Below are 19162 nucleotides of genomic sequence, written 5' to 3'. Positions count from 1 at the left end.
ACGTCTCCCCTCTTGAGGGCGGAGAGAAAAAATGAGGTTTTAGAGTTAATTTACTGTAATTCTACAAATTTTGCAATGGGGTGTAAAGAAAAGGTTGCCGTTTTAAAGCAAGTTTGCTTCAAATCCACACATTTTCCCATGGGGCGGAGAGAAAAATGTGCAGTTTTATAGTTAGCCTCCTGCAATTATACACATTTTGCCATAGGGTGGAGAGAAATGTTGGCAGCTTTTAATATGATATCTGAGTGAGAGTGACTAGTAAAATCAATGGGGCCCCCTCGGTCGATAACTCAACCATGATAACTACAAGTTTAGATAGCTGGCCGCTAGACTAACTTACCAACCTTTTTTTTTGCTGACATGGGTTAATTGAGTAACTATCAGTGACTGACATAACAAGAGAGAAACTGCTGATGCAAAACCAAATTTCGAAATTACACCTTGTGTATTATACTATTCTAACTCTCAACAGTAAGCTGAGACCCTGACTGAGTTCCCTTCCCTCCCCCAAAATATTATTATATATATTTTTTCTTTGGAAATTGATCCGTGGCCCTACAAAAGGGGGCCTCCACCAATTGGAATCCCTGGTATAAATATTAATCTGAATATTTTTTTCTTCTCCAAAATAATTTTTTTTTTTTTATAGAACTATTTCAGTTCATTCACCATTTATTCTATGTTGACTTTGGAACACGTATCCATTCGACACATAGATTCAGTTCGACATTGTATCTGAGGCCATCTCCATTTGGAAGTAGTGAATTTTCTTCTTCCAACTTCTGAGTGGGCAAACAAACTGAAATGGTGCATACTGCCACCTAGAGTGTGTTATCTGGACAGGTATAAAGCTGAAGCAAGGATATGCATTTTCTTGGTACCATTTGAAAGGAAACACTTTGAGGTTTGTGGAAATATGAAAGGTATGTAGGAGAATATAACACATTAGATCTGGTAAAAGATAATACAAAGAAAAAAACTACATTTTTTTTGTTTGTTTTTGTGCCATCATCTTTGAAATGCAAGAGAAAGGTCATAATGTATTATTCCAGCCCGGGTACAATTTAGATATTGGCCACTAGATGGCAGCAGTGTATGCGCAAAGTTTTAGTCTGATCCAATGAACCATTGCATTTATGTTCAAAATGTTGTATCAAGACAGTCCAAATGTACCTTATTTGTTTATTAACAACTTTTCATGTACAAAACTGTGCACTCTCCTCAAGCAGAGGCATGGTATTATTTCACTGTAATAGCTACTGTAAATTGGACAGTGCAGTTAGATTAACAAGAATTTAAGCTTTCTGCCAATATCAGATATGTCTATGTCCTGGGAAATGTTCTTGTTACATACAACCTCATGCTAATCGCATTAGCCTATGTTAGCTCAACTGTCCCGCAGAGGACCCACTAATCCTGAAGACGTTTTTAACCCATAGGAAGTCCCACCCAGTTGACTACTTCAAAATAGTTTAAGTCCTCAATGGCTCTGCCTGTGCTACAATCGGCCTTTGGGCTCAAGAGTCCTCTATCAAGTGGCGACCCGTCTTTCAGGGCAGGTGGGGCAGAGCCTTACCTGTTTAGCAAAAAACTATATATAGACATTTTATGCTGTTGCCTGTTTTGGATGTTATTTTGGCATTAATACGTGTCACCTATAAGTACGCAAACAATGTAAAAAAAAAGATAATTGAGTTAATAAACATGGTATCTTTTTTGCTTTCTTGAGTAAGGCATCTCCAAAATGCAGGTGTTTCAGCCTAGCTCAGTCCTTTCTCTGGTGGTGGGGCAGCCAGCAGAAAATTTGGAGCGTAGGGTTTGGTAATGTTCTCTAGTTGTGCCACAATTGGCTCAGTGTTCGGTCACACATGGGGACACTACGGCACCGCAAAATTGGGTGCTGCCATAGATTTACATTAGAAGTGCCCATCCAAGAAGGCTCAAGGTCTACAGATAAAATGATGTCAAATCAGCATTGATTGGACACATCATGTCGACATCATACTTTCAAAATCTTAGCTAGCAAGCCAGACAAGCAGTCATCATCATGAATCTAGTTGACAATCTACTTGCAAATCCTTTTCAATCCTTGTCATATGAAGAGAAATTATACATAAAACATTTCGGTACTCACCGACCACAAGTTGGAAATGGCAAATTCAACAGTGAGTGGTTTGGAAGGAATCAGTGGCTAACTTGCAAAGCAAACACTAGCCTGCTATTCACTGGAGAGGGTGTGTGGTTCAAGTGTGGGTTTGAGGATATTTTTTTCCAAGCTTAAAAGGATAAACATTCACATGCAAAACCATGGGCCAGAATAGTTTGAATACATTGGCCATGCTGTCAATCCAGCATGACTTCTGCCGCATTCAAAACAACTGGAAACACGGAACTGGGAAATCTCAGACTTCAGTGAGTTCAAGACAACTGGGAACTCTGAAAAACTCTGACTGGGAAAATACATTTTGAATGATCATCCAACTCGAAATTCCAAGTCGGGAACTCGGGCCTCTTTCTCGGGCCTCTTTCTAGCTCTCTGACTGTTGTGTCATCAGCAAACTTTATGATGGCGTTGGAGTTGTGCCTGGCCATGGAGTCATGAGTGAACAGGGAGTACAGGAGGGGACTGAGCACGCACCCCTGAAGGGCCCCCGTGTTGAGGATAAGCGTGGCGGATGTGTTGTTACCTACACTTACCACCTGGGGGAGGCCCGTCAGGATATCCAGGATCCAGTTGCAGAGGGAGGTGTTTAATCCCAGGATCGATAGCTTAGTGATGAGCTTTGAGGGCACTATGGTGTTGAACGCTGTGCTGTAGTTAATGAGTAGTATTCTCACATAGGTGTTCCTTTTGTCCAGGTGGAAAAGGGCAGTGTGTAGTGTAATACAGATTGAATCATCTGTGGATCTGTTGGTGCGGTATGCAATTTGTCTACGGTTTCTGGGATAATGGTCTACGGTCTACGGTTTCTGGGATAATGGTGTTGATGTAAGCCCTGACCAGCCTTTCAAAGCATTTCATGGCTACAGACGTGAGTGCTACGGGTTGGTAGTCATGTAGGCAGTTTACCTTAGTGTTCTTGGGCACAGGGACTATGGTAGTCTGCTTGAAACATGTTGGTATTACAGACTCAGACAGGGAGAGGTTGAAAATGTCAGTGAAGAAACTTGCCAGTTGGTCAGTGCATGCTCGGACAACACGTCCTGGTAATCCATCTGGCCCAGCGGCCTTGTGAATGTTAACCTGTTTTAAGGTCTTACTCAATCGGCTGCGGAAAGCGTGATCACACAGTCATCCGGAACAGCTGATGCTCTCATGCATGTTTCAGTGTTACTTTCCTCGAAGCGAGCATAGAAGTTATTTAGCTCGTCTGGTAGGCTCGTGTCACTGGGCAGCTCTCGGTTGTGCTTTCCTTTGTAGTCTGTAAAAGTTTGCAAACCCTGCCACATCCAACGAGTGCCAGAGCCGGAGTAGTATGATTCGATCTTAGTCCTGTATTCAGCTTTGTCCGTTTGATTGTTCGTCGGGAGGCGGGATTTCTTATAAGCTCCGGGTTAGAGTCCCGCTCCTTGAAAGCAGCAGCTCTGCCCTTTAGCTCGGTGCGAATGTTGCCTGTAATCCATGGCTTCTGGTTGGGGTTTGTACATACAGTCACTGTGCAGCGACGCTCCTCAGCCCTGAGTCTCCAGCGAAGCTCCTCAGCCCTGAGTCTCCAGCGACGCTCCTCAGCCCTGAGTCTCCAGCGACGCTCCTCAGCCCTGAGTCTCCAGCGACGCTCCTCAGGGCTGAGTCTCCAGCGACGCACCTTAGCCCATAGCCTTCAACAGTGGTCTACAGCCCTGAGCCTTCAGCGGGGGTGGGCAGGTTAGAATGGGGACTAAGGCCGGAGCCAGAGCCACCTCCGTAGTTGGAGGATTGGGGGGGGGGGGTTAGGGTTAGGGTTAGGGTTAGGGGTTATTTGGGGTTATTTTTTGTGGGGTTTTTGTTTAGGTGCCTTCGGGGTCTGCACCTTTTGGGTGGGGGGGGGGGGGGGGGGGTACTGTCACGTCCTGACCAGTAAAAGGGGTTATTTGTTATTGTAGTTTGGTCAGGGCGTGGCAGGGGGTTTGTTTTGTGTGGTTCGGGTTTTTGGGTTATGTTCTACATTTTCTATTTCTATGTGTTTATCTAGTTTATCTATTTCTATGTTGGGGTTTTGATAGGACCTCCAATTAGAGGTAGCTGGTTGTTGTTGCCTCTAATTGGAGGCCATATTTAGTTGGGTTAGTTTTCTCTTGTGTTTTGTGGGTGGATGTTTCTGTATAGTCTGTGCACCTTACGGGACTGTTTTCGTCGTTTGTTTTGTTTGTGTTTTTTCCTTCAATAAATAAGAAGATGGTCAATATACCCGCTGCATTTTGGTCCACTCCTTACGACGATCGTTACACGGACAAGTGAAGTATTACTCATGACTCTATTAAATTCCCTCCATCAGGACAGGCACCTCCAGCAGCAGCTCCAGCAGCTGCAAACAAATACAGCAAACCTTCAGTCCAGAAAAAATAACAGCACAGACTGGCCTATGTGCTGTTATTTCATGTACTTTCACTCACCCTGATCACGTCAAGTTTAGAACAGCAATATGGTACAAATGCCCTACGAACGGCAAATGCGTTAAGGGTAACGACATCATTTTTGAGGCAGAGGACTGTAGAGCTGTCTGGGAGTTTATTGGGCGCCCTCTAGTGAACATTATTACTACTACCACCACCAAGCTGAAGAATCAGACATTTTCTGTCTTGGCTACTTTTCCCATGTTCAACAATTCAAGGTGATCCTCAGATACAACTATTGTCTTTTTACACACAATTATCTTGACATATGTCATTCTTACCTGAGATAAAAGCAACATAGGCTCATTAGAATATGTACAAAATAGTGATATTAACCATTTCAGTTATATGTCACAGCTACTGACATTAGTTGACCACAGGTAACATATTACTTATATATTGAATATAACATTATATTGACATATATCACATAGCATGGGGCTCCATTGGTCCAAAACAGAATGGTAAAGTGTGAAGTAGTTGATGTGTAATTGAGGTCCGATGTCTGTTGCAGAGGTCTCTGGTGGAGGATTCAACAGAAACCATGTGGTTGGTGTTTGGAGCTGCTTCTGCCCCTGTTGCTGAACATCAAAGGTAAAACTCTTATGTTTCTCATTCCCTCTTGTCAGTGTGAATAACTACTCAATTACACAACAATATCTTAGACTGCGGAAATGTATTTAAAGACTACATATGTAATACTAGAAAAGCAGTAATCTAGATATGCAATTGCACTGTAAAACTGATTTGGTGGTTTTACTGCATTGACCCAGTTGACTTTTCGAGTGTGTCAAACTTACAGCAAACAGCACTAAAACAAAAGGGTACAGAGTAGACACAGGTTCCAACTGTCACACATGGCAGCAGGGAATCAGACTAATGTTCCAGTGCTGAGGGATGGCTGGCGTCCATCTTGGATCAACCTTGTCCCTCTCACTTAAAGTGTTGCGAGTGGTGAGAGTGAGACATATGCTTCCTCCACATAGGGTCTCTGCTCTTACCATCTCACCCAGGGAGATCCTCATGATATCATCATCTGTTCTCTCTCTCTTTGTTCTCTCTGCTCATCTTTTCTCAGTGATTCCATTTGAAACTGTATATGTATTGTAGATTGTTCATTGATATACAGTTTCGCTCTCAATATTCCAATTTCCAATCTCCCTCATTCCCTCTCTCAGATGTCAGTGGCCAGTGGAATGTTTGGGTACCAAGGGACGTCTCGGCCATGACCAACTCCTGCGTGGTCATCTACTTCACGTTCATGTATGCGGCCACACCGCGGCATCCACGACATCTGGTACTTTGGCAAGCCTTACCCCCAGCTCTTCCCACCTGTGGTGTTCAAGACATTGCGCGTGAAAGTTACAAAGGGCGTACCAAGCTCATTGGGGACCTGCACCAAAGGAACTGCACCCTGCTCATCAGTAATATAGGTACAGAGCACTCCCTGAGGTACTACTTCCGTGCCGACCTGGACGGTGCCAACATCTACACCTACCCAGACTTCTCTGAGCTCAAGGGCTGGGTAAGCCTGCTGAGACCCCGAGAGGCTTTTTTTTAACAGTGTTTTTTATGGTCTGGATTGCCCTCGCCTGGTAACAATGACAGTAGGAGTTGGCAAGCACAAATAGATATGGGACCAGCCTAGGATTGCCCTAGCTGTGATTATAATTATTTTCAATTTAATGAGAATAGGTAAATGTTGTGAACTGGTTTATTTTAACTCATTCACTCTGTCCCCCACACCAGCCCACATTGACATCCCTGCGGAGATAGTTGCTGATGACGTTGGCATGCTACAGCATCCTCCAGACAACTGTCCAGAGAATAGCCTAGAGATCCAATGGATGTACACAGATTACATGCCTGAACCCCACTATACCTTAGACTACGTGGAAGAGAGCAACACAGCCGCACTGTCAAGCACGCTCACCTTCACCACCAAGCCCATCCACAATGGGAGACAGACAGTACTGCTGCCTGGCAGAGAACAAAGATGGACGAGCCAGCAGCTCTGGGGTGGAAGGTAGCCTAGTGGTTAAAGTGTTTGGCAAGTAACCGAAAGGTTGCTTGATCAAATCCCCGAGCTGACAAGGTAAAAATAGAATAGTATTGTACCACATTACACCACACTACACCATCGCAACTCTACATATCAGTCATACCTCTCTTCAGATGCAACTCTCATTCTGGAAGAGTCCATGTGCACAGTGGTGAGGGAAGGAGTCCAGTGTGTTTTCTTGGCTACGGGTAACCCTGAGCCCATCATTGAGTGCTACCTCCCCGACAAGAACATCAACGACACAGACGGCCTCTACAACTACTACATGCACATGGATGGCCACATGTCCATGGGCATGATAAAACTACGGGAGAAGGGTGAGCAACCTGGGCACTGCAGCGTCAGCAACATGTACAGGTCGGAGAGCTTTTATCTGGAGTTACAGCAGTAGTGTGAGTACACAAGTTCAGGTTTATCGTTAAACACAGAAACAAAGGCATACAATTAAAATGCAAAACATTGTATAGCCAAGCATACATGAGAGATAGAACTGAAATCAGAAGTGTAGTACCTTTATATGATATCTAGGTTGACTGTATAAGTAACAGCACCAACTGGCTACCCCATTGGCTTGATATGGCAATGGCATTATCTTGAATGTAAATACGTTATAGTACCTAGCTAAATTGTATTTTCTGTTCCTACACTGTCTTCAATATGATGTGCTTGTCCGATGTTAGAGAGTACATGATGGCAGGGATCGTTGGCACCATCGTTGGAGTGGCTGTCATCGCCTTCATCATCGCAGCAGTGAGATATGTGGGCCATAACAACAAGAAGTGAGTATCCACCCTTCACTAACTGTGACAGGGGTCAATGCGAGTTACAGGTAGTAATTTCCTGTTTGAATTGACGATAAGGAAACCCTTCAGCCAGCCATCCATTCTAAAACACCTGTGTATTCATTAGCGGAAATGATTGAACGATGGACAACGTGATAATCATAAGTTATGCTAACGCCAGAGCGAGTTCAATTAATTTGCCATCCCTAGTCCCATTTCTGAAATCCTCTGAGATGGAGATCCAAAATGGCTGCCTGGTGGATTGGGTTAGCAAGCCAGTCTAACCGTAGCCGAAAGTTTGCAGGTTCTTTTCCCTGCTTTGATACTGCTTTGTATCCTTAGCCTGCTATGCTAAAAATAACTTAACTACGATGCTTCAGAATTATAGCAATATATCACAGTATTTATGCTGCAATAGTTTATTAGACCATGCCTCAGGACTACTTGGCCTGTTGACTCCTTGTTGTTCCCAGTCCACCTGGCTGTGCTGCAGCTCCAGTTTCAACTGTTCTGCCTGCGGCTATGGAACCCTGACCTGTTCACCGGACGTGATACCTTGTCCCGGACCTGCTGTTTTCAACTTTCTCTCTCTACCGGACCTGCTGTCTCTAACTCTGAATGCTCGGCTATGAAAAGCCAACTGACATTTACTCCTGAGGTGCTGACCTGTTGCACCCTCTACAAACACTGTGATTATTACTATTATTTGACCCTGCTGGTCATCAATGAACGTTTGAACATCTTGGCCATGTACTGTTATAATCTCAACCCGGCACAGCCAGAAGAGGACTGGCCACCCCTCAGAGCCTGGTTCCTCTCTAGGTTTCTCCTTAGGTTTCCGCCTTTCTAGGGAGTTTTTCCTAGCCACCGTGCTTCTACATCTGCATTGCTTGCTGTTTGGGGTTTTAGGCTGGGTTTCTGTATAGCACATTGTGACATCGGCTGGTGTAAAAAGGGCTTTATAAATAAATTTGATTGAAATTTCCGACGAAAGCTTTTACAGAAAGTCGCTCCAAGACAATGTGCCAGCTCAACCACAACTAAACCCTTGAAACAATAACCATGAACGTCAACCATCAACCATAAAATGTAAGATTATTAACTACGTTGGGAAACAGGCACTTGTTTTAAAATGGATGCCCAGGCTTGGAGTGTCGCCCTGAGTTATTGGCCATGAGACCGAGTCTGATCTTGTGACTCCACCCCCCAGAGAGAATGGCAACCCTGGGCGGTACCTGGTCTCTAAACTGGAGAACCCAGCGTTGTACTACAGCACAGTCAAGAAGGACAAACAATGTCTGAGAAAGAAAGTGGTGAGACATGATGATGAACATGATAATAATAATTTACCCGTTGCTGATACTATACCCGTTGTTACGGATACACATAGTGTGTATCCTGTATTTGTATTTCTTTTCTCTCCTTCTCCCCTCACAGGTGACAATCATCACTCCCCAATCAGTCATCAATCAGTCCCCAAACAGAAGACACCTGCTCCTCTTCCCTCACCCAATCATATCCCTTTCCCTTGGTTTAAAAACCCAGTCAGTTGTTTTTTCTCCAGATCAATCTTTGTGTTCATTATCTCTCTCTCTCTCTCTCTCTCTCTCTCTCTCTCTCTCTCTCTCTCTCTCTCTCTCTCTCTCTCTCTCTCTCTCTCTCTCTCTCTCTCTCTCTCTCTCTCTCTCTCTCTCTCTCTCTCTCTCTCTCTCTCTCTCTCTCTCTCTCTCTCTCTCTCTCTCTCTCTCTCTCTCTCTCTCTCTCTCTCTCTCTGTCTGTCTGTCTGTCTGTCTGTCTGTCTGTGTGTGTGTGTCTGGGAATTTTGGGAGTTTGAGTGTTTGGGTGGAAGAGGACAGAGTAAGTTTTCTGGGGTTTGCAAGGTGTGGTATGCGCGATGGCTTCTCAGCCTAGCGCGGAGGAGACGCTGTCTATACGGCATGGATTCAGGTGTGTTCCTGAGAATGGAGTTAAGGTGGAGGAGGTTCTGCTCGCGGTCGGCGAACAGGTAGGAGCTGAATTTATACATTCTGCTTCTAGAATGAACAAAGCTGTGGTTTATTACCCACAGCTAGGGCAATGAACAAAGCTCCGTTTATTACGGACGATCAGATCAGGAAAGAGCTGAGTCGTTTTGGTAAGTTTGCTAGCGGGTTTCGTGTACTGTCGGCAGGTTTTCAGGCAGCTGCTGTTAAGCACGTTGTTTCGTTCCGGAGGCAAGTGTTTATGTTTCTTAACAACAATGAGCAACAGCTAAATGTGCATTTTAAAGTGAGGCATGGGGAGGGGCTCTATGCAGGGTTTGCCAGCACAGACAGTCTACGGTGTTTTGAGTGTGGGGATTTGGGGCATAAGAGCTTTGCATGCCCACATAAAGGCCGTAGACAAAGTGAGGGTACAAGCGCTGGTGGGGGAAATCGAGATCAAAGTGCAGGGGGTAATGAGATGCAGACAGCAGAGGCTGGGCCTAGTCATACCAAGAATGGTGGGGTAGCTGAGGCGGGGTCTAGTAAGGCAAGAGATGGTAGGGTAGAGGAGGCTGGGTCTAGTCAGACTAGAGATGGTGGTGTAGCGGAGGCTGGGTCTAGTCAGACTAGAGATGGTGGTGTAGCGGAGGCTGGGTCTAGTCAGACTAGAGATGGTGGTGTAGCAGAGGCTGGGCCTAGTCAGGCTAGAGATGGTGGGGTAGTGGAGGCTGGGTCTAGTCAGACTAGAGATGGTGGTGTAGCGGAGGCTGGGCCTAGTCAGGCTAGTGATGGTGGGGTAGTGGAGGCTGGGCCTAGTCAGGCTAGAGATGGTGGGGTAGTGGAGGCTGGGTCTAGTCAGGCTAGAGATGGTGGGGTAGTGGAGGCTGGGCTTAGCTATGATATGGAGGGTGGTGTAGAGGATGCTAGGTCTAGTCAGGTTATGACAGTGGATGAGGAGAGTACAGTGGGGAAGTGTAAGAGACTAGGGGGGAGGAGGAGGGTGCCAAGCGGAAAAGGAAAAAGGGTGTGGTTAAAGGCACAATGGAAACTTTACCTGTTGCTGTGGGAGATGCCCTGACCAGAGAGGAAGGGCAGGTGGTCAGGATGGGAGATAGAGATGAGGAGGAAAGTGAGTCTGAGGAAGAGGATGAGGAGTTATTCTTTTCAGACTCCTCTTCAATGGGCCCGGAGCTGAAAGCCAGTCAAGCAGAGGGGTCTAAGTACACGGTGAGGGAACTGACAAGGTTCCTGAATGAGACCAAGGGGAAAAAAGTCAATCTTGAGGCTTTTTTCCCTGATTCAAGAAAGTTTGTACGATCAGTACAACATGCTGTGAGAAATGAGGGGCATGGTGTCCTCTCACCCAGGAAACCGTTTAGGTTGAGGAAGTGGGTCACAACAGTGCGTAAGGGTCTACCTTCGGACACTGTTTAGATGTATATTTTCTTTCTGACACTGGGGTTTTTGAGCTTTGCTATTGGTCTCTTTCTCTGCTGGCTTTTCTCCCACTTCTTATGGAGACTCTTCGGGTAGGCTCGCTCAATATAAATGGCGCCAGAGATGCGGGAAAGAGGAGTGTGTTGGGTGAATATGTAAAACAAAAAAAGTACAGGTGTTGTTTTTGCAGGAGACACATAGTGATGTGTTGAATGAAGTCGATTGGGGGCTCTGGTGGAAAGGGGCAAGTGTGTTGAGCCATGGGACAAATCTTAGTGCAGGAGTGGCAGTCCTTTTTGCACCGGGTCTGTCTGTAAAAATTTGCTCCTCAAAGGAGGTGTGTAGGGGTAGGCTCCTTGTTGTTAAAGCAGAAATTAACAACATGGGGTTTGTCTTTATAAATGTGTATGCGCCTAACACAGGGAGAGAAAGAGGGGTTCTATTTGGGAGTCTTAGACAGGAACTCTCACAGGTAGCGCCTGAGGAGACACTGGTGGTTGGAGGGGACTGGAACTGCACAATGGATTTTACAAAAGACAGAAATGGGGAAGAGCCTCATTCAGTGTCAGTGGGAGTGTTAAGGGATATTATTAATCAGTTTGACCTAGTGGATGTTTGGAGAACTAAACATCCGAACACAAGACAGTATACATGGGTGAAGGTTTTTGGGGCTAGGGTGAGTGCAGCCCGACTTGATCGGTTTTATATGTCTAGGAATCGGAGCAATAGGCTGTTGGGCGCTACCATTCTCCCGGTGGGGTTTTCCGATCATCATATAACCATGGCTCGGCTGTCTATTTCACCAGGGCCCCGGCAGGCATCCTATTGGAAATTCAATGTAAAGCTCTTACAAGATGCCACTTTTTGCGCAGGTTTCCAGACCTTCTGGGAAAGGTGGAGGCAGCGAATAGAGGATTATGAGTCTCTGAGCCAATGGTGGGATGTGGGGAAAGTCCAAATTCGGCTTTTCTGTCAACAGTACACAGCTCTCTCATCCTCAGAGGCTAGGAGAGTTTTGGGGGAACTAGAGCGGTGTATTAGTGAGATGGAGGTACAGATGGTGGGGCAAGGCAATGTAGGCCTCCAGGCTAATTTAGCTGAATTACGCAGGGACCTGGGCAGTTTTTTCCAGGTTAAAGCAAAGGGAGCACTTGTAAGAGCTAGATTCTCCATGCTCAAGGAGATGGATGCTCCCAACTCCTTCTTCTTTGGTTTGGAAAGACAGAGCAGTGAAGCCAAGGGTATGCATTGTCTACGGCTGTCTGATGGGCGGGTGACCTCTGTGGTGGGTGAGATGCGGGAGCGGACTGTGGAGTTTTATACTGAATTGTATAGGGCAGAAGAGTGTGATCCTGTGTGTGCTCAGGTCTTGTTCACAGGACTCCCTAAACTCTCTCTGGCACAGAGGGATGATTTGGACGTTCCTCTGTTGTCCCATGAACTGGCAGAGGCCGTAACCCAGATGTCCACCGGTCGTGCACCGGGGGTTGATGGACTCCCAGTGGAGTTTTATAAAAAATTCTGGGGAATAGTTGGACGGGACTTCTTTTGCGTGTTGCGTGAATGCGTCGGGGTAGGGGAGTTGCCGATGAGCTGCCGTCGGGCGGCTCTGACTCTCCTGCCCAAAAAAGGGGACTTGTGTGAACTTAAGAACTGGAGGCCTGTGGCATTGCTCTGTGCGGATTACAAGATATTTGCCAAGGTCCTCTCTAACAGACTGAAGTCCCACTTGGACTCGATAGTACATAAGGACCAAACATATTGTGTACCGGGACGCTCAATCACGGACAACTTGTTCTTAATTAGGGACATGTTGGACTTGTCGAGAGGGTCTAATGTGAACTTCGGACTGGTCTCTTTGGATCAAGAGAAGGCTTTTGATAGAGTGGACCATGAGTATCTGTTTAATGTGATGTTTGGGAGGAGTTTTTTGACCTGTGTGAAGCTGTTGTATGCTTGGGCGTCATGCATGGTCAAGGTGAGAGGGGGGTTCAGTAGGCCAGTCTGGGTGAGACGGGGCATTAGACAAGGATGCCCTCTATCTGGGCAGTTATACACACTAGCCATTGAGCCTTTTTTAGGACTGCTACGCAGGAGACTGCAGGGAGTGTGCTGGACAGGCATGGATGTGTTGACAGGAATAGCAGTGTCAGCATATGCAGATGATGTTTCTGTGATGGTCAGGGATGGCCAAGATATGCAGGCACTGGAGACCAGTCTGAAGGTGTACGAGGGAGCTTCTTCAGCTAAGGTAAACTGGGGCAAGAGCAAAGCTCTGTTATGCGGGGCATGGGGGGATAGGGCTCCTCCTCTGCTTCCAGGGGGTTTGCAGTGGGGTTGTGAAGGGCTTAAAGTGTTGGGGGTGTACCTGGGCTCGGAGAGGTGGGTCAGGAAGAACTGGGAGGGGCTGTCACAGGCAGTGGTGTCAAGACTGGCCAGGTGGAGGTGGCTCCTGTCCCAAGTGTCATATAGAGGGAGGGTGCTGATAATTAACAACCTGGTGGCATCTTCCCTGTGGCATAAACTGGCTGTCCTCAACCCCCCCGCCGGTCTGCTCGCAGACCTGCAACGCAAGCTAGTGGACTTCTTCTGGTCGGGCCATCACTGGCTGAGGGCAGCAGTGTTGTATATGACCGTCCATGAAGGAGGACAGGGCCTGGTGGAACTGGAGAGCAGGATGGCTGCGTTCCGGCTAAAGGCGGTGCAGAGACTGCTGTACCATACTGACGTTGGCTGGAGGGAACCAGCATGCGCGCTGCTGAGGAGAGCTGGCGGATTAGGTTTGGATCGGCAGCTGTTCCTCATGAAGCTGGAGAGGCTGAGTACAGCAGGTCTCTCAGACTTTTACTCTGGGGTGCTGAGGGCCTGGCAGCTGCTAAGGCCCACACGAGAAGGGGGTGTGGAGCCTGGGCTGTGGGTGTGGGGTGTGGGAGGAGCCTATCTTCCACAACCCAGCCATCCTTTTGAGATCGGTCCAGTCGGCCACCCTGCAGAGACAACTGATGGCAGGGGGTGTAAAAAGGCTGGGTGACTTGAGACTGCTGGGAGAGGAGGGGTGGAAAAGCCCGGAAGTCTTGGCACAGCAAACAGGGATAATGTCTCTTAGGCTGCTGGAGAGATTCCTGGAGGAGGTCCAGGAGGCACTGTCTGAGCCGGTAAGAGGGATGTTTGAGCAGCCAAAGGAGAGAGGGGCCACCAAGTTTTCCGCCACTGCAGGTGACGGCAGAGACTGGAGACTGGCAAGGGGGTCTGGAGGACTTGTTAGATTTTAACACTCCGAGCCTGGGCGAGTTTGAAGGGGTGGGAGGTAAAAGCCCTCTACAACCTATGCGTTAAGGTTAGGAACATTCGGGACCTAACAGGAGTAAAGGCACATCAGTGGCAGGGGGTATGTGGGGAGGAGAGTATGGTGGGTTTTAGATGGAGGGGGCTCTACAAATCCCCAGCACCAAAGAGGTCAGGGGACCTCCAGTGGAGCGTTCTACACGGAGCCCTGGCCACTAACAGCTGGCTGGCACGGGTTCAACCGGGAGTTGGGCAGGAGTGTCCTTTCTGTAAAATGAAAGAAACAGTGCACCATGTGTTTTCTGTGTGCACCAGGTTGATGCCATTAATGTCTCTGTTGGAATGTCTGTGTGAGAGGTTGGGGGTGGTCTTTACTGTTGGGGTGTTCATAATGGGATACAGGTATTCAAATAAGGAGAAGGCCAAATGTGTTTTGTTGAATTTTCTGTTTGCTCAGGCGAAGTTGTCTATTTGGCTAACAAGGAGGAACAGGGTCAAAGGTGGGGGGATAACAGACCCTTTACTATTGTTTAATGGGATGGTCTCTGCGCGCCTTAGGGTTGAGTTTGAGTTCTATAAAATGATAAAAAGTGTGGAGATGTTTCAGGAGATATGGTGTGTTGGGGGGGCTGTCTGTATAGCTGGGGAAGATGTTTTGGATATACGGTTGTAGGAGTGGGTATTGTTTTGAGTATTGTGATGTTGGTTTGTATCATGTGGTTGCTGGAAAGGCGAGTATGGTACATGTATGCATCACAGGATGTATTTTTGGTTTTATTTTTAAGGGGGAGGTTGGGTGGTGAGTTTTAAATGAAATGAGAATGGTTCAATAAAGAAAGACAAAAAGTCAAGTCTCTCTCTCTCTCTCTCTCTTTTGTTTTTGCAACTACATGTCACTTTGTCCATCCCACCTGAGTATTGTTTTTGTTAAAGTGTTGACTGTTTGTATGTTTGGTGAGAAAAGGGATACCAAGACAAGACGCCCATGGGCCTACATTACCCGTAGGAATACTTTGTCTAAGTACTCTAGTTAGAACTGGGTGGACCACCCACTGTATTTTTGTTTAGTTAGCTAGCTGTTGTTGAAGTAGGCTAGTTTAGGGGTGTTTTGGATTATTGTTTCTTTGCTTGGGTCCAGCTCAGCCCCTTTTCTCACACCCCCATTACCGTGTGTTTAAAAATAAACCTGTAGTGTTTGACGGTAGATTTCAGTTGTCTGTGGTTTTTTTGTTCTCACTGTTACTTGTCACTATAATGATTTGTTATGGGTCTCGTATCCATCCCCCCCTAGACTGCAGGGCCAAAAGGGATTTGTAACACCCGTTCAATTCATGTACCTATTTTTATGTAGATTAAGGGATGTTCCGTGGAGATTAACCTATATAACCTCTTATGTTAGAGAAAATGTAAATTTCCTCAGCCAACTACTGGCCTAGCTTGAGAGTCCCAGTACCACTGGATTAGCTGCCACCATAGCCTTTCCAGACCACTGTTTTCTGCTTCATCGCTTCTCTGCCTTCTGTCTCTTTCTCTTCCCTTACTCTTGCACAGCTTAAGACAAACTTTGAGCCCAGAAGCTCTAACTCCATTCTAGAGGAGAGCACGGTAAGGTTCCTAAACAACCCAGCCCCAATCCCAACAAGTCTCAGTGGTAGACAGCATCCCTCACACATCCCAGACAGCAGAATTATACGATGGCCCAAATTCGGCCCTAATCTACAATATAACGATGTACCATTTTGCCCAGTTAACCACTTGGTGTTATGATACTGAAGTGGATCTATAGCATGAAATGTCCAGAGCTTGCCTGGCAAGGTGGATGTGGCCCACATTCAGACCAAAAGTAGCCCAATAACTATGGGAAGTTGTTAGGGCCACACAACTCAAGCCAGAGATGGCCCATAAGCAAAGTGCCAACCCTCCCCCAGTTCGCATCTCTAACATTCGAACCAGATCTGGGCCATATGACACATTGTGGTGCCAGAACTGAGCCACATGTGTCACCAAACAACCAGATCTGGCCCACAGTCGTCTGTCTTCCATGTGCTTTATTGCCTTTGATTTCCACGACTACTCTTGCACGGCTGCCTCGATACTAACAGGATATGCTAAACCGCCTCAATCTCCTTGTTTTACGCCTCTGCTCACCAATAACTACTAACCCTCCTTTCTCCTCTCTCAATGTCTGTGATGTTATTCCTTTATACTCTGAATGTTCTGAGGTGTCAATGGCATTGGTGGCCCTGTGCTGTTATAGCCTGTGATTCTGAATGGGCCTTCTCTCTTTCCATACCTTCAAGGAGAAGATGGGGATTATCAACCTGTGGGCTCTTTGGCAGACCTGGAGAGGCAAGAGCTGAAGTGCCCTGCCCTGGAGTTTCAGGGGGGCGCTCCAAGGATGGGGGGTCCTCAGGGAGGGGGGATGACGGCAGGGAAGAATCGCGAATAATTTGGAATTGATCTCAGGGTAGTTGGTGCCGTCATCCATATTTATTTAAACTGCATTGTTAGTTAGGGGATCGTAAGTAAGCATTTCACTGCAAGGTCAACACATGTTGTATTCGGCGCATGTGTCTAATACAATTTGATTTGATCTCCCCCCGTCCCTGGCTCATCTCAAATGACGTCTCCGTTAGTCAACCCCCCGGCCTCCAGGGGGAGCCCCAGTCACATCTCGCCACCCAGGACTGCCGGTAGCTACTTTCAGGGTCGGAACACAGGCCATTGGACAATGTAAAAAGCTCTTATCGGCAGCTGTCGGTCTCCCAGCTCTTACTCTACTGTTCATAGTCAAACAATTCCCTCACAACAGGTGCAATGGGTTTGATACTGTACTGTATCATCTAGATTCAATGTTGCTATTTCCATCTCTACACCATTAATTGTTGGCACTGCTGTCATGCTTGGGAAACGGTAACACATTTTCTGGGGCTCCCCTTCTGCATGTCACCCTATATCATACTCATAGCTAGCCTGGTTAAACCAGATTGAACGCTGCGCTCACCACTATTTTCCTGTAACGCAGCACATTCAGTTTGGATACCAGGCTACCTTGTACCTGCTCCTGTTCTAGATCGGTCCGTTATAGTTCTTCTCCACTGTGTCCGCTGCCAGTCGAAGTGTCAGGGAAAGGTGTGTGTTTTGTACTTTTTTAAATACCTCTATTTGTGACCCTGGATCTGGAGGAAATGAGGGATCTCTTCTCTCTTCCTGATCCAGTGGTTGTCAACACTGACCAGTGTTCAACAAACGTCAGGCCTGATACACATCCAATTGAAGCCAGTCATCTTCATCTCACATATTCTGTTCCCACATATAGTTCAATAGTGATGTGTACTGTGATTTAGTGGCTTTTGATGAGAAATGACTTTTTCTTAGATTTTATATGAAGGGAGAAGATGGATACTCTTAGAGGTTTGTCGAGCCTCGAACACAAGGTTCTGTTTGTGCAAGAAGTGGCCTGATTTTTTTTTTTTTGTTTTTATGCATTATAAGCACTGATTGCATTGTGTTTTGCTCTTGAGGAAATATGCTGGGGTAACACAGAATGTTCTATTAATGCCGTTGCCAATGATTTAATTACTAGTATTTTTGGACGATTTCTCTGTTTTGCTAAGGGGAAGTGTTACTTATCCTTAAATGGGAACCAATAGGTTAGAATACATTTTGGATCAATCTGGCATACATGACTCCACTGTAACACTCGCACAGCAGGCCAAAATGTATCTCGTTGAGACTGTGTTTGTGTAAACAGTGCTGAAAGATCAGCGAACACTGATCACTGTGGCTGTTTCAAAAGATCACTTTACCTGAGACCGCTTCCCACAAAATGTCTTCAAAGGTTGTGGAGTGTGAAATCGATGCCTAATCCTATAGGGTTGTATCAGTTGAGACATTTGAGTGGCACAACATGAAGTTGTTATACCAGTTGGTTGTGCTATTCAAATATAATTTATCAACTCATGTAATGTAATGTAAGCTCACTAATGGCAACACTAGATAACAATGACTGTTAATACAATATTAATACGCTGCATATGGATGGGTAAAAGGATACCAGTATACATTATGTAAATAAATACCCTGCATGACTATTATGCTGTGAGCCATATGTGTAAATACACTACGGTATGTACATGCTCACTATTACAACAATGGTTTACACGTTTGATAACACTTTAATTGACTTCTCTGTCATAAGGGTGACATAACGCTGTCATAACATAACACGTCATTTTCGGTCATGAAAACTGATGTCAAAATACTGACAACCCTTTACACTGTCATGACACAAATTGGTATTTATGTAAATGAGTTGGCTAGCGGTATGCTAAGCCAATAAGCTGACTGAAGCAAAGATTTGTGCCATGACAGTCAAGCTTATGTCAGCTGTCATGACTGTTAATAACATATTTTATGTAATTGTTCTGACATGGTTAAGTCACTAGACCTAATGGCAGAGCGTTCAAGATGTGTTACCCAACATTGAGACATGCCAATATGGACATCCGGTTAGTAACACTTAACTGTCGTCAGTTCTCTTGAACGCCTCATGGGGGGGTTTATTTCTTTCTGAACCTGGGAACAAAATGGAGAAGCGTTGTTCATGTCTTATCTAATTTGTTTGTCTCAGTGTGTTTGGTAAAGCAGATTTGTACTTTCTTACTTTGTGGTATTCATTATTATTGTGATTTTTAAAAAAAAAAATTATATCTTTGACACAATAATTCCGATCAGAATTCTGCAATCCTTCTGCAAATTAGTACTGTTATTACTTAATGACAATAAGAGCTCTATGATGACGTTTGATCATTCTCTTTATTTTACAAGTCTGTCCCGCCTCAAGCAAAGCCATGTTTCTGAATACATTCTGTATCTCCATGCATTAGTATTACTTTATTGATACAGTATGTAACAGTTATTCCCCCCCACACCACCCCTCATTGTTTGCAGTTGCTACATCTCACAAAGCTTATTTTAAACCATTTCACTTGATAATATTTGCAACATAGTTGAAGATAAAAACTTGTGCTTTTACA

The 19162-nt window shown here is 45.8% G+C and overlaps 1 pseudogene; it reads left to right on the top strand.

Moving 5' to 3' along the window:
* The first annotated feature begins 4941 nt into the window (after nucleotides 1-4941).
* On the top strand, nucleotides 4942-16572 carry LOC115187832 (myelin-associated glycoprotein-like; annotated as a pseudogene).
* The last annotated feature ends 2590 nt before the right edge of the window (nucleotides 16573-19162 follow it).

Source organism: Salmo trutta, unplaced genomic scaffold (assembly GCF_901001165.1).
Source record: "Salmo trutta unplaced genomic scaffold, fSalTru1.1, whole genome shotgun sequence".
NCBI classification, from domain to species: domain Eukaryota; kingdom Metazoa; phylum Chordata; class Actinopteri; order Salmoniformes; family Salmonidae; genus Salmo; species Salmo trutta.
Note: the sequence above shows the minus strand (reverse complement) of the source record. Positions and strands in the feature narration are given on the sequence as shown.